Genomic DNA, 19,056 nt, shown 5'->3' with positions numbered 1-19,056 from the left:
ACCAGATCAAATTAATTGTATGTGAGAACTTACTTGGCAATAGATTTGATTCTGATTTGACAATCAAATCAGTCCAGGTTTAGCTCTTGTACAAACAAGACAATTAGGGTTATATTGTTTTTTAAAAGTATGCAATCCCACTCAGAAATGTTAAAAAGAAAAAACTAAACTGTCAACATGACAGTAAAACTCTGCCTGTCTGACTGGATTAAAGGTACAGTGTGTCATTTTTTAAAAAAAAAGAGGAGAGCAAATGATATGTCTATCAAATATTAATGTGTTTTTAAACTTTTCAATGTTATTTATTTTATTAACTTAGAAACATGCAAAAAGAACTTTGATATTACAACATAAGTGTCCTTTTTTTGGTCTATTATTCTTGCTTTCAATGCATCTAAAACCTGTCAAAATGACTCGCAGCGCGCCACCTCGGGTGATAATTGCCAACAGCACCGCTATACTAAAAATTTCTAGGGTGAACCCTGAAAGCCCACCTCAACAAAACACAGCCGCACAACAAACTTATTCCAGTATCTAAAACAGGCATCCAGATGCATGGGAGAAATGCTACACTTTACAAGGGGAACAAGAGCGCCAACTCCCGCTAAAAACCAGCTTACTCTGGTGGAATCATTTAACAAAGTGTATTTTTTAAATCAAAAGAACAGTTGGAGCTTCAATTCGAGGAGGTAAGTAGGGGTTAGTTTTAAGTTTTTGATTAAAAAATAAAAGCAAAACATGTTCCGAGTTATCTCGGTCATTTGTATTAAATGATTTCTTTTAAAAAGTAGGGGGAAAAAATCGAAAATCTAATTTTTTCTGAAAAAATCGGAGATTTTATTTTTAGGCCAAATTGCCCAGGCCTACCCCAGAGTTTATATTTTGACCTGAGAACATCTCAGTAAAGTTGACCGTACACCTGTAATGTCCTACTGCATGTGTGGAGAGTTAAAATTTCAGGCAAGTTGTTGTGTGTGCGCCTGTCAATCGTGTCTGTGCTTTATGTTTGTGTGTTTGCATGTAGTCTTCTGTCTTTTTCTGTGTATACTAAAGGTATACACAGTGTTTGTCTTCTGCCTGCAGCCCTTTTGTAGTCAGTGTGTGTGTCCTTCCAGGTCAGTTATCCATGTGGGTCCTTCTTGTGGTTTGTCCTTTGGCTATGTCCTGAGGCTGTCTCTGTGATGTTTTTTGTTTCAAATCTGCAGTGATTAAACCATTACTTAAGAAACCTAATCTTGACCCTAGTGTATTGACAAACTAACGGCCGATATCAAATCTGTCATTTTTCTCTAAAATTCTGGAAAAAGTGGTGTCACGGCAGCTCGTAGACTATCTTACTGAGAATAATCTCTTTGAGCCGCTGCAGTCTGCTTTTAGAAAATATCATTCCACAGAGATGGCTCACACTAAAGTGATGAATGATCTTCTGCTTACAATGGATTCGGACACCACTACGGTTCTGCTGCTGTTAGATCTCAGTGCTGCATTTGATACAGTGGATCATCATATTCTACTTGATAGGCTGGAAAATCATTTTGGGATTACTGGGTGTGCCCTTGCATGGCTGACGTCATACTTGACCAGTCGTTCTCACTGTGTTTTGTACAGTAACACTACCTCTAACCTTAGTGACATGAAATTTGGCCTTTGGTCTTAGGCCCCCTGCTTTTCTCCCTTTATATAGCACCCCTTGGGCACATATTGCAGCATTTTGGGATTACCTTTCACTGCTATGCAGATGATACTCAGTTATACATGCCGATAACTGCTGGTAATCTTGTTCACATAAAATCCTTAGAAGATTGCCTTGCAGCAGTGAGAAGTTGGATGTCTAGAAACTTCCTACTTTTAAACTCTGATAAGACTGAAATGATGGTTCTTGGTCCAGTAAGACATCGGCATCAATTTGATCAGTTAATGCTCAGCCTCGGCTCGTGTGTCATACATCACACTGACAAAGTGAGGAACCTTGGGGTAATTTTTGATCCTTTGTTGTCCTTTGGCCTCCACATTAGAAATATTATGAGGACTGCTTTCTTACACCTGCGAAATATAGCGAAGATTCGTCCCATCCTGTCTATCGCTGATGCTGAGACTCTGATCCATGCATTTATCTCTTCTAGATTGGACTACTGCAATGTTCTATTTTCTGGTTTATATAATATAGTGGGCGATTTTAACATCCACACAGATGCTGAGAATGACAGCCTCAACACTGCATTTAATCTATTATTAGACTCTATTGGCTTTGCTCAAAATGTAAATGAGTCCACCCACCACTTTAATCATATCTTAGATCTTGTTCTGACTTATGGTATGGAAATAGAAGACTTAACAGTATTCCCTGAAAACTCCCTTCTGTCTGATCATTTCTTAATAACATTTACATTTACTCTGATGGACTACCCAGCAGTGGGGAATAAGTTTCATTACACTAGAAGTCTTTCAGAAAGCGCTGTAACTAGATTTAAGGATATGATTCCTTCTTTATGTTCTCTAATGCCATATACCAACACAGTGCAGAGTAGTTACCTAAACTCTGTAAGTGAGATAGAGTATCTCGTCAATAGTTTTACATCCTCATTGAAGACAACTTTGGATGCTGTAGCTCCTCTGAAAAAGAGAGCTTTAAATCAGAAGTGCCTGACTCCGTGGTATAACTCTCAAACTCGTAGCTTAAAGCAGATAACCCGTAAGTTGGAGAGGAAATGGCGTCTCACTAATTTAGAAGATCTTCACTTAGCCTGGAAAAAGAGTCTGTTGCTCTATAAAAAAGCCCTCCGTAAAGCTAGGTCATCTTACTACTCATCACTAATTGAAGAAAATAAGAACAACCCCAGGTTTCTTTTCAGCACTGTAGCCAGGCTGACAAAGAGTCAGAGCTCTGTAGAGCTGAGTATTCCATTAACTTTAACTAGTAATGACTTCATGACTTTCTTTGCTAACAAAATTTTAACTATTAGAGAAAAAATTACTCATAACCATCCCAAAGACGTATCGTTATCTTTGGCTGCTTTCAGTGATGCCGGTATTTGGTTAGACTCTTTCTCTCCGATTGTTCTGTCTGAGTTATTTTCATTAGTTACTTCATCCAAACCATCAACATGTTTATTAGACCCCATTCCTACCAGGCTGCTCAAGGAAGCCCTACCATTATTTAATGCTTCGATCTTAAATATGATCAATCTATCTTTGTTAGTTGGCTATGTACCACAGGCTTTTAAGGTGGCAGTAATTAAACCATTACTTAAAAAGCCATCACTTGACCCAGCTATCTTAGCTAATTATAGGCCAATCTCCAACCTTCCTTTTCTCTCAAAAATTCTTGAAAGGGTAGTTGTAAAACAGCTAACTGATCATCTGCAGAGGAATGGTCTATTTGAAGAGTTTCAGTCAGGTTTTAGAATTCATCATAGTACAGAAACTGCATTAGTGAAGGTTACAAATGATCTTATGGCCTCAGACAGTGGACTCATCTCTGTGCTTGTTCTGTTAGACCTCAGTGCTGCTTTTGATACTGTTGACCATAAAATTTTATTACAGAGATTAGAGCATGCCATAGGTATTAAAGGCACTGCGCTGCGGTGGTTTGAATCATATTTGTCTAATAGATTACAATTTGTTCATGTAAATGGGGAATCTTCTTCACAGACTAAAGTTAATTATGGAGTTCCACAAGGTTCTGTGCTAGGACCAATTTTATTCACTTTATACATGCTTCCCTTAGGCAGTATTATTAGACGGTATTGCTTAAATTTTCATTGTTATGCAGTTGATACCCAGCTTTATCTATCCATGAAGCCAGAGGACACACACCAATTGGCTAAACTGCAGGATTGTCTTACAGACATAAAGACATGGATGACCTCTAATTTCCTGCTTTTAAACTCAGATAAAACTGAAGTTATTGTACTTGGCCCCACAAATCTTAGAAACATGGTGTCTAACCAGATCCTTACTCTGGATGGCATTACCCTGACCTCTAGTAATACTGTGAGAAATCTTGGAGTCATTTTTGATCAGGATATGTCATTCAAAGCGCATATTAAACAAATATGTAGGACTGCTTTTTTGCATTTACGCAATATCGCTAAAATTAGAAAGGTCTTGTCTCAGAGTGATGCTGAAAAACTAATTCATGCATTTATTTCCTCTAGGCTGGACTATTGTAATTCATTATTATCAGGTTGTCCTAAAAGTTCCCTAAAAAGCCTTCAGTTAATTCAAAATGCTGCAGCTAGAGTACTAACGGGGACTAGAAGGAGAGAGCATATCTCCCCCATATTGGCCTCTCTTCATTGGCTTCCTGTTAATTCTAGAATAGAATTTAAAATTCTTCTTCTTACTTATAAGGTTTTGAATAATCAGGTCCCATCTTATCTTAGGGACCTCATAGTACCATATCACCCCAATAGAGCGCTTCGCTCTCAGACTGCAGGCTTACTTGTAGTTCCTAGGGTTTGTAAGAGTAGAATGGGAGAATGTTGTGATTTGGCGCTATATAAATAAAATTGATTGATTGATTGATTGATTAAAGTATGATTAAAGTGGTGGGTGGATTCATTTACATTTTGAGCAAAGCCAATTGAGTCTAATAATAGATTAAATGCCGTGTTGACGCTGTCATTCTGTCATTGAATAATCAGGTCCCATCTTATCTTAGGGACCTCGTAGTACCATATCACCCCAATAGAGCGCTTCGCTCTCAGACTGCAGGCTTACTTGTAGTTCCTAGGGTTTTAAGAGTAGAATGAGAGGCAGAGCCTTCAGCTTTCAGGCTCCTCTCCTGTGGAACCAGCTCCCAATTCAGATCAGGGAGACAGACACCCTCTCTACTTTTAAGATTAAGCTTAAAACTTTCCTTTTTGCTAAAGCTTATAGTTAGGGCTGGATCAGGTGACCCTGAACCATCCCTTAGTTATGCTGCTATAGACTTAGACTGCTGGGTTCCCATGATGCACTGAGTGTTTCTTTCTCTTTTTTGTCTGTATGCACCACTCTGCATTTAATCATTAGTGATTGATCTCTGCTCCCCTCCACAGCATGTCTTTTTCCTGGTTCTCTCCCTCAGCCCCAACCAGTCCCAGGAGAAGACTGCCCCTCCCTGAGCCTGGTTCTGCTGGAGGTTTCTTCCTGTTAAAAGGGAGTTTTTCCTTCCCACTGTCGCCAAGTGCTTGCTCACAGGGGGTCGTTTTGACGGTTGGGGTTTTTCTGTAATTATTGTATGGCCTTGCCTTGCAATGTGGAGCGCCTTGGGGCAACTGTTTGTTGTGATTTGGCGCTATATAAATGAAATTGATTTGATTTGATCTTTCTTTCTTTCTTTCTTTCCTTTTTTCTTGTATAGCGCCAAATCACAACAAACAGTTGCCCCAAGGCGCTCCACATTGCAAGGCAAGGCCATACAATAATTATGAAACACAGTCTACGTCTAAAGCAACATAACCAAGGGATGGTCCAGGGTCACCCGATCCAGCCCTAACTATAAGCCTTAGCGAAAAGGAAAGTTTTAAGCCTAATCTTAAAAGTAGAGAGGGTATCTGTCTCCCTGATCTGAATTGGGAGCTGGTTCCACAGGAGAGGAGCCTGAAAGCTGAAGGCTCTGCCTCCCATTCTACTCTTACAAACCCTAGGAACTACAAGTAAGCCCGCAGTCTGAGAGCGAAGCGCTCTAATGGGGTAATATGGTACTACGAGGTCCCTAAGATAAGATGGGACCTGATTATTCAAAACCTTATAAGTAAGAAGAAGAATTTTAAATTCTATTCTAGCATTAACAGGAAGCCAATGAAGAGAGGCCAACACGGGTGAGATATGCTCTCTCCTGCTAGTCCCCGTCAGTACTCTAGCTGCAGCATTCTGAACCAACTGAAGGCTTTTTAGGGAACTTTTAGGACAACCTGATAATAATGAATTACAATAGTCCAGCCTAGAGGAAATAAATGCATGAATTAGTTTTTCAGCATCACTCTGAGACAAGACCTTTCTGATTTTAGAGATATTGCGTAAATGCAAAAGGCAGTCCTACATATTTGTTTAATATGCGCTTTGAATGACATATCCTGATCAAAAATAACTCCAAGATTTCTCACAGTATTACTAGAGATCAGGGAAATGCCATCCAGAGTAACGATCTGGTTAGACACCATGCTTCTAAGATTTGTGGGGCCAAGTACAATAACTTCAGTTTTATCTGAGTTTAAAAGCAGGAAATTAGAGGTCATCCATGTCTTTATGTCTGTAAGACAATCCTGCAGTTTAGCTAATTGGTGCGTATCCTCTGGCTTCATGGATAGATAAAGCTGGGTATCTATATGTCAAAGGCTGCTATGAGAGCCAACAGAACCAGAAGAGCAGAATTCCCGGCATCCACAGATAGTGATGTCATTATGTACTTTTAAAAGTGCAGACTCAGTGTTGTGTCGTGATCTACATTCAGATTGAAATTTTTCAAGGATGTGATTGTTTTATAAAAATGACTGTAACTGTATAAAAACAACCTTTTCTAAAACCTTGGAGAAAATTAGCAAAAGTGACACAGGTCTAAAACAGGATAAAACTGACGAGTCGAGGTGAGTTTTGTTAAGAAGGGGTTGAACCACGGCGTGTTTAACAGCAGCTGGAACAGACTCTGAACTAAGACAAGAGACCCGACAGTTAAAAACATCTTTTGGCACCTTAGCTGGAACAACATTGAAAGGACAACTTGACGGTTTTGTGTGTTTCAATAATTCACTAAGGGACGAAAGAGAGATGGACTGAGACTGCTCGAGCACAGCAGAATGTGCACAAAGAACAGACCCTTCAACATTACATTAATGATCAGCATTCTGCCTGACATGACATTTTGTTGATGAAAAACTGAAGAAACTGCTCACACAGGTCATGGTTGTAGCATCCATTGAAACAGAGGTACACTACAACTGAGTTTATAGTCTGGTAATACTTTTTACGGGACAAAAATGAATTATTCAAATAGTGAGATGTAAGGATAATGCCAGCACCCTGCATCTACAGAGACTGATAGAATATTCAGACCAATGTTTAAAAAAACAAAACAATGCAGCAACTCAGAATTAATATACATTCCCTCAATGTTGCTCTTTTATTAGAATTTCTCATCATTTATTGTAGAGAAGATTGAATCTTCGACTGGACTGGGTTGCTTGACGCGAGGATGTTTCGCTTCAAATCGCAGAAGTTCCTCAGCTAAAATTCTTGCTCTGGTGGTCTGACTTCTGTCTTGACTCTTGTAAAGAAGAATAATCAGAAGTCACAAAAGCTGGAGTTTTAAACCTAACCAGACCCCTCCTACCGAGAGGCACACTGCTATAGGCTAGTGACTAAACAATAGCTCTAATTAGCACCTATTGTGCTCTAGTTAGCACCCTCCTAATGACAGGGCAGCTGTCCCTCCTAATGATGGGATGGACCCTCTCCTGATGGCTCCCTTGACCACTCTGCTGATGACGTGAATGACTCATTACCATGAACAAAAGACCGAAACTGCTTTGACCTGAGTACCCCATTGTAAACGGGATAAAGCGTGTCTCAGACCCCCTCCCCGGTTAAGGCTGGGTTTCAAACGTTTCACAAAGATTCAAGCTTCTCTACTATGGAAACCACCTGGACAACTGAGAGCCTACACAGAATCATCATTTATTACAACTTTATTCTTGCAGTAGTGCAGACTTGACACTGTTCTCTTTTCTACCATACCTGACCTACTGCCGACCAGTGGGGGGAATGCTTATTAAAGTTATTACAGACACAAACGGCAACACATTTGAACAGGAAAAAAAAGAATCCCTTTCATTTTTAATGGAAGACAGATGTGAATACTGCAGTTATTGTCTTTAAAATAGAAAAACACTAAATTTAAAAAATGTTTTACATTACAGCTCTTATAATGTAAAAGGAAATTGTATCAATTATTATAAAAATGTCAAAACGTTTGACATTTGCGTTTGAACTGCAACACACTGGCCCAAAGGGAAACATCATCCTTATTTCATGGTTTATTTCTCATGCTGTAAGTAAATAAGTCCTCTGCCGGCCCCGAGGCCCACTGATGCCAGTGCATGAAGTGGATGAGAAGCTGCAACTTCCTCTAAACGAGAGGTCAGTCCAGCATCGTTAACGTCCTCAGCCAAGACTGGTACTTATTTACAGCTGTGTGGACTGAGGCAATGCAGATAAAGTGTGTTGTCGAAGGCCATAAACAGATAGCATTGACCAGGAATCAAACCCAGGTCTTTATATTGGCAGCCCAACCCCTTGAAACATTTTGATGTCAGTGAATGTCTTTCAATTTCAATTTATATTCCTGTATATAGTGCCAAATCACAACAGAGTTGCCTCAAGGCCCTTCACACAGGTAAGGTCTAACCTTACTAACCCCCAGAGCAACAGTGGTAAGAAAAACTCCCTCTGAGGAAGAAACCTCAAGCAGACCAGATTCAAAGGGGTGACCCTCTGCTTGGGCCATGATACAAACATAAATTACAGAACAATTCACGGACGAATATACAAGAAATGCTATTGGAGCACAGGACAGGAGGATCACCAACACGAATACAACTCCCATCTCTGGATGGAGCTGCACCTTAAACAGAGAGAAAAAAACAGAATCGGGCATCAGAAAGACAAAAAAAAAAAAACTGTATAATTTGCCAGCATTAAACAACAATAAAAACAGAAGAAATACTAAGGTGATCGCCGGCCACTAGCCCTGAGCTTCACTAAAAGACCCAGAATTTAGGTAAAGTTGAGGCCGCGGCCCGCTCCAATTACTAATAAATGAATTAAAAGAGTAAAAAGCATAAAAACAAAACTGTCCCAGTATGCTTTAACTTAACTTACATCATGCTACGATTTGATGCCAGGATATAAACAGAGTGATGTTTCTCAAATGCAGGGCAGCCAAGACAAAAGGTTGAATTTCAAAGAATACCAAGTTTAATGCAAGACTGGTGGCAAAGACACAAAAACAGTGGAGGAGCAGGAACAACAAAAATGCAATGTTCACCCACTCAGGGTGTGGGGAGGCAAGGTGTAACCTAGGCAGACAATCTTCCAGGGAGTGCAAAAACCAGAACTGAGTACTTAAAAAATGAAGCAGTGGAGAACAGAGGACATCAGAAAAGGTGAGCAGACACTTTAACAGAATGTTAAGTAGTACTGCACAGACAAAGACAAATAGCTACAATGAACCCACAAGGAACATGAACACAGGTGAGGTGAAATACTGAGTCTGATGACTGAATTCATTCCAGCTGGAAACTAGAAGGGGTGTGATGATTTAATTAAGACACCAGATGGCGGTAGAGAACAACACATGAACAAAGAGGACAGGCATGAAGTGACCCAGTGATAAAGAAAAGAACACACGGTGAAGAGACCAAGACACAAGCAACCACAGGAGTGTAGAAGAAAAACAAGGTGACAGACCAGACAGGAAACGACGTGAACAAAGGGCGGGGTCTAACCAGGACTGACAGCACTGCGCGCTCACAGCGAGAAATACCCAGACACCGAGCGCGCACGTGCACCAAAAACGACAGAGAGACATATACAATCTTTACGGGAAAACACAATTACCCTGAGGGCTAAACCACCGCTCACTGATTTATTAAACATAATTTAAATGTCACAGAATTTAACAGAATTCAAGTTTTACAGAATGAGTGAGATAGATCTGATCATACCCAGAAGTTCTGAGGGTCCCAGGAGCTGAGAGCTTCCAACCAGGTGTTTGGTGTTCCAGCAAGCTCTCAGCAAAGAGGAACCCCGAACAGTGGGCTGGACTCCGTTTATACAGTCCTCTGTCTTCCTATGCTAATACAATGATTCATGCGTTGTCCTTCATCTGAGTGGTCTTCACCCCTCTGCTTCATGGCATTGGTCCTGCCCACATGCGCCATGGAATCTTCTTGCTTTCTCTTTCTCCTAAAGTGACACCTGTGCCTAAACTGATAGGAAATTGTTTTGGGCCAGAAAACTGCTAACTGAAAGACTGTCAGCAAGTCTCATCACCGCCGTTATACCACAAGAATATTTGCACATCTCATAATTGCACAACATTCTAACAAGCAAGTCTAATCATACCCACATATCAAGTTTAGTCTCCTTATCTGACTGTTTGTGGTCAGTACTGGCATCCTGTTCCATACGCTGTTTGCAACATGTGGATGTTTGTCAATGTATCTTTCTGGGCCTCACTGAAAAAGGGGCACATCACCTTTATAACACTTTGAAAATGATTAAGTAAATCATCTTCATAACAGCATTGTTGTGTGGGCCGCTGAAGAGGAGGTACTGCTGGCCCACCACCACCAGAGGGCGCCCTGCCTGGAGTGCGGGCTCCAGGCACCAGAGGGCGCCGCCGCCCCACAGGAGCAGCCTCGGTAACAGCTGTCACCCATCACCTGAGACAGCTGACGGCAATTATCACTGGGGTATATCAGCAGGACGGCATCTCCACCTCATCGCCGAGATATCGTTTCTACCAGAGAGGTAACGTATCAAAGCTACGGAGTGTATCTTTTTGGATTTGTGCTTAGTTTGTGGATTACTGTTCCAACGAGAGGTGGAGGTAACTTCCCTGCTGTTCGGAGTCCTGGGTGCAAACGCGCCCCCATCTAACTGTCCTTTGTTCCTCGCCAGCAGTACCAGGTCCGACACGCGGAGGCAGTGGCCACCTGGGAGTTCGGGACTTGGTGGCTCCAGTATTCCCGGGGTCCTGTGGCGGAGGAAGCCGTGTGGTTCCGGTCTTACCTTGGAGAGGCGTCTCCTATCTTCGAGCCTGCCCACACGACACTTTTGTGAATTGACTGTTGTCCATTGCTGTGATTGGTTGTATTCGTTGTGCACATTCACAACAGTAAAGCTTGTTATTTTGACTTACTCCATTGTCCGTTCATTTGCGCCCCCTGTTGTGGGTCCGTGTTCCTACACTTTCCCAACAGGATATCTCGGCCAGCGTCATGGATCCCGAGGGGCGTCAACCGGCTGTTGAACGGCCAATGGAAGAACAGGACGCGCAGGCATCCGCGGGAGGGGTAATCGGTGAGTTGCAGCGGATCCTCACCGCTTTCACGACTCGGTTGGATTTCATGACCGAGCAGAACGTCCTCCTAAACCGCAGGGTGGAGGCTCTCGCTGCGCAGGTGGAAGCGCGCCCTCCGGGTGCCGCTGCGGCTCTCCCTCCCGTAGATCCTGTGCGTAACGTTGACGTTCCACTGGTTGTTCAACGACCTCTCCCTCCTTCCCCGGAAGCATACATAAGCCCTCCAGAGCCGTACGGAGGCTGTGTGGAGACGTGCGCGGATTTTCGATGCAGTGTTCGCTCGTCTTCGCACAGCGTCCCGTTATGTACGCGACCGCTGCTAGTAAAGTAGCTTATGTCATAAACCTGCTTCGCGGTGAGGCACGCGCTTGGGCTACAGCGCTCTGGGAGCAGAATTCACGGCTCCTTCTGACATACGATGGGTTTGTGAGGGGGCTCAGAACCGTGTTCGATCACCCTAATAGGGGCGAGACCGCTTCAACCGTGCTACTGTCAATGAGACAGGGGCGCCGGAGCGCAGCTGTTTATGCAGTCGACTTCCGCATCGCGGCTGAGAGATCCGGCTGGAATAACGCTGCCCTCCGCGCCGCCTTTGTAAACGGACTGTCTTTGGTTCTCAAGGAGCACCTGGTGGCTAAGGACGAACCGCGGGATTTAGACGGGCTTATCGATCTTGTCATACGGTTGGACAACCGGTTAGAAGAACGTCGGCGGGAACGAGACGAAGGGCGTGGCCGCGCACGCGCCGTCCCTCTCCCTTCCGGTTCCGACCGCGCTCCGCCTTCCCCACGCTCCACGGCCCCTGCGCTCCGTGGGGCCACAGCTCCCCCTACTGACGAAGCTATGGACACGAGTAGGGCAACATTTAGGGCACCAGCTGCACAGAGGAGACGGGCCCATGGAGCTTGTTTTGTTTGTGGTGCACTAGAGCACCATGTGAGAGACTGCCCCGAGCGGTTACAACACCAACGCCCGCCCCTAGAGACTGGCTAGGGTGGGCCGAGACATTCACGTGGGACACACCCACATTGCTACACGACTCCCAGTCACGATCCTGTATGAGGATTTAACCCTGAAGGCCCCAGCACTGGTGGACACGGGCTCTGAGGGGAATCTGTTGGACTGCAGATGGCCAGGGAGATAGGGCTCCCTCTGGTGGCGCTTACCTCGCCTGTGCAGGTTCGAGCGCTAGATGGCTCCCTGCTCCCTCCGATCACACATAAGACACCACCTGTAACGCTGGTGGTGTCAGGAAACCACCGGGAGGTGATCGAGTTTTTTGTGACTCAGGCCACTTCCCGTGTGGTTTTAGGCTTTCCCTGGATGTTGAAGCACAATCCCCGGATTGATTGGCCGTCCGGGGTAGTGGTTCAGTGGAGCGAGACCTGCCATCGGGTGTGTCTAGGTTCCTCGGTTCCTCCCGGCTCCCAAGCTAAGGAGGAGGTCAGAGTCCCGCCCAATCTGGGGACGGTGCCGGTGGAGTACCACGACCTTGTCGACGTGTTCAGCAAGGATCTGGCGCTCACACTCCCCCCCCACCGTCCGTACGATTGTGCCATCGATTTGGTTCCAGGCAGTGGGTTCCCGTCCAGTAGACTGTACAACCTCTCACGGCCTGAGCGCGAATCAATGGAGACCTACATCCGGGACTCGTTAGCTGCCGGGTTGATCCGAAATTCCACCTCCCCGATGGGCGCAGGTTTCTTTTTTGTGGGTAAAAAAGATGGCGGACTTCGTCCATGCATCGATTATAGGGGGCTGAACGAAATCACGGTTCGCAACCGATACCCGTTACCCCTGTTGGATTCGGTGTTCACGCCCCTGCATGGAGCCAAGATTTTTACCAAGCTTGATCTTAGAAACGCGTATCATCTGGTTCGGATCCGGAAGGGAGACGAGTGGAAGACGGCATTCAACACCCCCTTAGGTCACTTTGAGTACCTGGTCATGCCGTTCGGGCCTCACAAACGCCCCCCGCGACGTTCCAAGCCTTGGTTAACGACGTATTGCGGGACTTCCTGCACCGGTTCGCCTTCGTATATCTAGACGATATACTCATCTTTTCTCCGGATCCTGAGACTCATGTCCGGCATGTACGTCAGGTCCTGCAGCGGTTATTGGAGAACCGGCGGTTTGTTAAGGGCGAGAAGTGTGAGTTTCACCGCACCTCTTTGTCCTTCCTGGGGTTCATCATCTCCCCCAACTCCGTCGCACCTGATCCGGCCAAGGTTGCAGCGGTGAGAGACTGGCCCCAACCCACAAGCCGTAGGAAGCTGCAACAGTTCCTCGGCTTCGCGAATTTCTACAGGAGGTTCATTAAGGGCTACAGTCAGGTTGTTAGCCCCCTGACAGCCCTGACCTCACCAAAAGTCCCCTTCACCTGGTCGGATCGTTGCGAGGCCCGCGTTCAAGGAGTTGAAACGGCGCTTCTCGTCTGCACCCGTTCTGGTGCAGGCCCGATCCTAGTCGCCAGTTAGTGGTTGAAGTGGACGCCTCGGACTCAGGGATAGGAGCTGTGCTGTCCCAGAGTGGGAAGACCGATAAGGTCCTTCATCCGTGTGCCTATTTTTCCCGCAGGTTGACCCCGGCTGAACGGAACTATGACGTCGGCAACCGAGAACTCCTTGCGGTGAAAGAGGCTCTTGAAGAGTGGAGACACCTGTTGGAGGGAACGTCCGTGCCATTCACGGTTTTCACTGACCACCCGGAACCTGGAGTATATCAGGACCGCCAAGCGGCTGAATCCCAGGCAAGCCCGCTGGTCACTGTTCTTCGGCCGTTTTGTCTTCCGCATCACCTACCGGCCCGGGACCAAGAACCAGAAGTCGGATGCCTTGTCCCGGGTACACGAAGACGAGGTCAAAGCGGAGTTGTCGGATCCACCGGAACCCATCATCCCGGAATCCACTATCGTGGCCACCCTCACCTGGGACGTTGAGAGAACCGTCCGGGAGGCCCTGGCACGAAGCCCGGACCCCGGGACTGGACCAAAGAACAGACTTTACGTCCCACCAGAGGCAAGGGCTGCAGTCCTGGACTTCTGTCACGGCTCTAAGCTCTCCTGTCATCCAGGGGTGCGAAGAACCGTGGCAGTTGTCCGGCAGCGCTTCTGGTGGGCGTCCCTGGAGGCCGACGTCCGGGACTATATCCAGGCCTGTACCACTGTGCCAGGGGCAAGGCCGACCATCGCAAGGCTCCGGGACTGCTACAGCCGCTGCCCGTGCCCTCATCGCCCCATGGTCCCACATCGGCCTGGATTTTGTCACGGGCCTCCCGCCGTCCAGGGAAACACCGTGATCCTCACGATAGTGGACCGATTCTCCAAGGCGGCCCACTTCGTGGCCCTCCCGAAGCTCCCACGGCCCAGGAGACAGCGGACCTCCTGGTCCACCACGTCGTCCGCCTGCATGGGATACCATCAGACATCGTCTCCGCTCGCGGTCCCCCAGTTCTCCTCGCATGTCTGGAGGAGCTTTTGTCGGGAACTGGGGGCCACGGTCAGTCTCTCGTCCGGGTATCACCCCCAGACCAACGGGCAAGCAGAGCGGGCCAATCAAGAAATGGAGCAAACACTGCGTTGTGTGACAGCCGCGCACCCGGCGGCCTGGAGTACTCATCTGGCCTGGATCGAGTACGCCCACAACAGTCAAGTGCCTCTCCCCCTTTGAGGTGTGTTTGGGGGTATCAGCCCCCGTTGTTCCCGGTGGTTGAGGGAGAGGTCGGTGTGCCCTCGGTCCAGGCCCACCTGCGGAAGTGCCGTCGGGTGTGGCGTGCCGCCCGTTCTGCTTTGTTGAAGGCCCGGATGAGGGCGAAGACCCATGCAGACCGGCGGCGGACCCCGGCCCCTACGTATCCGCCCCAGGGCAGGAAGTGTGGTTGTCCACAAAGGACATCCCACTACAAGTGGCCTCCCCTAAACTACAGGACAGGTACATAGGACCGTTTAAAATCCTCAAGGTCATCAATCCCGCCGCAGTGAGGCTTCAGCTTCCAGCCTCACTGCGGATCCATCCTGTATTTCATGTGTCGAAGCTCAAGCCCCATCACACCTCGCCCATCTGTACAACCCGGTCCGGCACCACCTCCTGCCCGGATCATCGATGGCGAGCCGGCTTGGACAGTGCGCCGGTTGTTGGAACGTCCCGTCGGATGGGCCGGGGCTTTCAATATCTGGTGGACTGGGAGGGGTATGGTCCCGAAGAACGCTCCTGGGTGAATGAGGAGCTTCATCTGGACCCGGCCCTCCTGGCCGACTTCTACCCGTCGCCACCCGACAAGCCCGGTCGGGCGCCAGGAGGCGCCCGTTGAGGGGGGGGTCCTGTTGTGTGGGCCGCTGAAGAGGAGGTACTGCTGGCCCCCCACCCACCAGAGGGCGCCCTGCCTGGAGTGCGGGCCCCAGGCACCCGAGGGCGCCGCCCGCCCCACAGGAGCAGCCTCGGTAACAGCTGTCACCCATCACCTGAGACAGCTGAACGGCATTATCACTGGGGTATATCAGCAGGAACGGCATCTCCACCTCATCGCCGAGATATCGTTCTACTACCAGAGAGGTAACGTATCAAAGCTACGGAGTGTATCTTTTTGGATTTGTGCTTAGTTTGTGGATTACTGTTCCAACGAGAGGTGGAGGTAACTTCCCTGCTGTTCGGAGTCCTGGGTGCAAACGCGCCCCCATCTAACTGTCCTTTGTTCCTCGCCAGCAGTACCAGGTCCGACACGCGGAGGCAGTGGCCACCTGGGAGTTCGGGACTTGGCGGCTCCAGTATTCCCGGGGTCCTATGGCGGAGGAAGCCGTGTGGTTCCGGTCTTACCTTGGAGAGGCGTCTCCTATCTTCGAGCCTGCCCACACGACACTTTTGTGAATTGACTGTTGTCCATTGCTGTGATTGGTTGTATTCGTTGTGCACATTCACAACAGTAAAGCTTGTTATTTTGACTTACTCCATTGTCTGTTTATTTGCGCCCCCTGTTGTGGGTCCGTGTTCCTACACTTTCCCAACAAGCATGCTAAGAAACTAAAATAATACTTGAAGCAAAAGCAAATGTAATCATAAATATAACATACCTTTAATTTTGTACACACAATACACAATTCAAAAGCATTCAAACATATATTTCAAAAAATATTTAAACATTTAGATATCATGTAATTAACTTTAGCTATTGATTACGTGTTTAATAAATACTGATCACTATGAGCATATGAGTATTATATTCTTCAACAGCAGCAAGCTCTATTACAGTTTTTTTTTCTGTTTATAAGACACTAAATTCCTCTGACTACACACATTCTCCATCTGACTGCACACATTTCTCAAAAAACAGAACTCTGTCGTCAAAATATTTGACACATTTCATGGCTTACACACTGCTCCCAAAACTGTTGCACACTGTTAGAAAAAGACTGCACACATTTTTTGCTCATTTGAAGACATTTCAGTCACAGCACACGTTTGTCAAAAAGTGAACACTAGGAGGCAGAATGCAAACACTATTCCAGCACAGCTGTCATAATTAGTTTTTTTTTTCCAACTGTTTACACACATTTTCAAAGCTCTGTTGTTTTCTCAAAACTTTACACACAAATCCAACTATAGCTCACACAAAAATGCCAAAAAGCGCCCTATCTCCCTGCGAATGAAACACAGTAATTTCAAAAAGCAAGCATTTGTCCTCACATCATAAACACATTTACCATAGTATCACATCTTGTGTATATCATTTACACACTATAGCTCTAATTTAAAGCTCTTTTGTGTTTGGGATTTTTATATATATTTAGTGCCTTACAAGAATGAAAATCAGTATTATGCAGATATAAGTCAACACAGCAATATTGGAACCAAAAATTTTATGTCTGAATAAATTGGCTGCTGTTGTGAATGCAGTATTGTACAGCATACAAGAAAAAAACAAGCAAAGTACAACCAACCACCACATATGTGATACAGCACCAAAAAACAGACATGTATGAAAAAAGTGGTGTGTGTGTTTGTTGATGGGGGGAGAACTAGTTGGGTGGTTATTTAGGGTCAATCTCTCATCCGGCTGTGTCTGGCCACAATATTTCATCAACAATCTCATGCTATATTTTCTCTTGCCAAACATCGAGGAAAGAATCTTCTTGTGTGGCGAATCCAACCTTGGATAGAAGCAGCATCAGTGTCACCACATGCTTCCTCCATTGCCTGAAGAAGTGTAAGGCGGGCATAGGGATGACGATCATACACTTTCCAACGCCATGTTGAGAAGAATTCTTCGATCGGGTTAAGAAATGGTGAATATGGAAGCAAGATGACAACACAAAAATGGGGATGTTGACAAACCAATTTTGGACCGACTGGGAGCGATGAAAACTGACATTAACTCATAAAACCACAAATCTTGCCTGTTCTGGATTCTCTTTATTTGGAGAAAGAATAGTGTCCAGAAATGTCAGGATATGACTAGTGTTATAGGGGCCAAGTGTTGCATGGTGATGCAGGACACCATCCTGCGTTATGGCAGCACACATGGTGACATTTCCTTCACGTTGGCCTGGGACATTGACAACTGCCCTAGGTCCAATGATGTTTCTCCCCTTCTGTCTTGACTTAGAGAGGTTGAATCCCACCTCATCCAAATAAATGTATTCATGGAGGATGGGGTGGGCATCCATCTCCAAAATTCTCTGTATTGGACAAAAGAATATCAATCAATCAATCAATTTTATTTATATAGCGCCAATCACAACAAAACCGTTGCCCCAAGGCGCTTTATATTGTAAGGCAAGGCCACACAATAATTATGTAAAAACCCCAACGGTCAAAACGACCCCCTGTGAGCAAGCACTTGGTGACAGTGGGAAGGAAAAACACCCTTTTAACAGGAAGAAACCTCCAGCAGAACCAGGCTCAGGGAGGGGCAGTCTTCTGCTGGGACTGGTTGGGGCTGAGGGAGAGAACCAGGAAAAAGACATGCTGTGGAGGGGAGCAGAGATCAATCACTAATGATTAAATGCAGAGTGGTGCATACAGAGCAAAAAGAGAAAGAAACACTCAGTGCATCATGGGAACCCCCCAGCAGTCTAAGTCTATAGCAGCGTAACTAAGGGATGGTTCAGGGTCACCTGATCTTCTAAGTCCCTGTTAGTAAATGATATAATAATTGATCAACATGTTGATTTATTCTGCCTTACAGAAACCTGGTTACAGCAGGATGAATATGTTAGTTTAAATGAGTCAACACCCCCGAGTCACACTAACTGCCAGAACGCTCGTAGCACGGGCCGGGGCGGAGGATTAGCAGCAATCTTCCATTCCATCTTATTAATTAATCAAAAACCCAGACAGAGCTTTAATTCATTTGAAAGCTTGACTCTTAGTCTTGTCCATCCAAATTGGAAGTCCCAAAAAACCAGTTTTATTGTTGTTATCTATCGTCCTCCTGGTCGTTACTGTGAGTTTCTCTGTGAATTTTCAGACCTTTTGTCTGACTTAGTGCTTAGCTCAGATAAGATAATTATAGTGGGCGATTTTAATATCCACACAGATGCTGAGAATGACAGCCTCAACACTGCATTTAATCTATTATTAGACTCTATTGGCTTTGCTCAAAATGTAAATTTGTCCACCCACCACTTTAATCTGATTTATGGTATGGAAATTGAAGACTTAACAGTATTCCCTGAAAACTCCCTTCTGTCTGATCATTTCTTAATAACATTTACATTTACTCTGATGGACTACCCAGCAGTGGGGAATAAGTTTCATTACACTAGAAGTCTTTCAGAAAGCGCTGTAACTGTTGTGTGTTGGGGGGTGTGGCTGGATATTTTGGTGTTCTTTTCTTTTCTTTGCTCTCCAGGTGGCATGAGAACTGATTTGTCTGTGGAGAAGGTGCTGGCTGAAGAATCCTTCACCCTCATCAACATCATGTGCAGCACCTGTGAATGGTGCTCACATGCAACCTTAAAGACTTTCAGCTGAAGCAGATAATTGGATGGCGTT

The sequence above is a fragment of the Thalassophryne amazonica genome, chromosome 6, assembly GCF_902500255.1.
Source record: "Thalassophryne amazonica chromosome 6, fThaAma1.1, whole genome shotgun sequence".
Lineage (NCBI taxonomy): Eukaryota > Metazoa > Chordata > Actinopteri > Batrachoidiformes > Batrachoididae > Thalassophryne > Thalassophryne amazonica.
Note: the sequence above shows the minus strand (reverse complement) of the source record.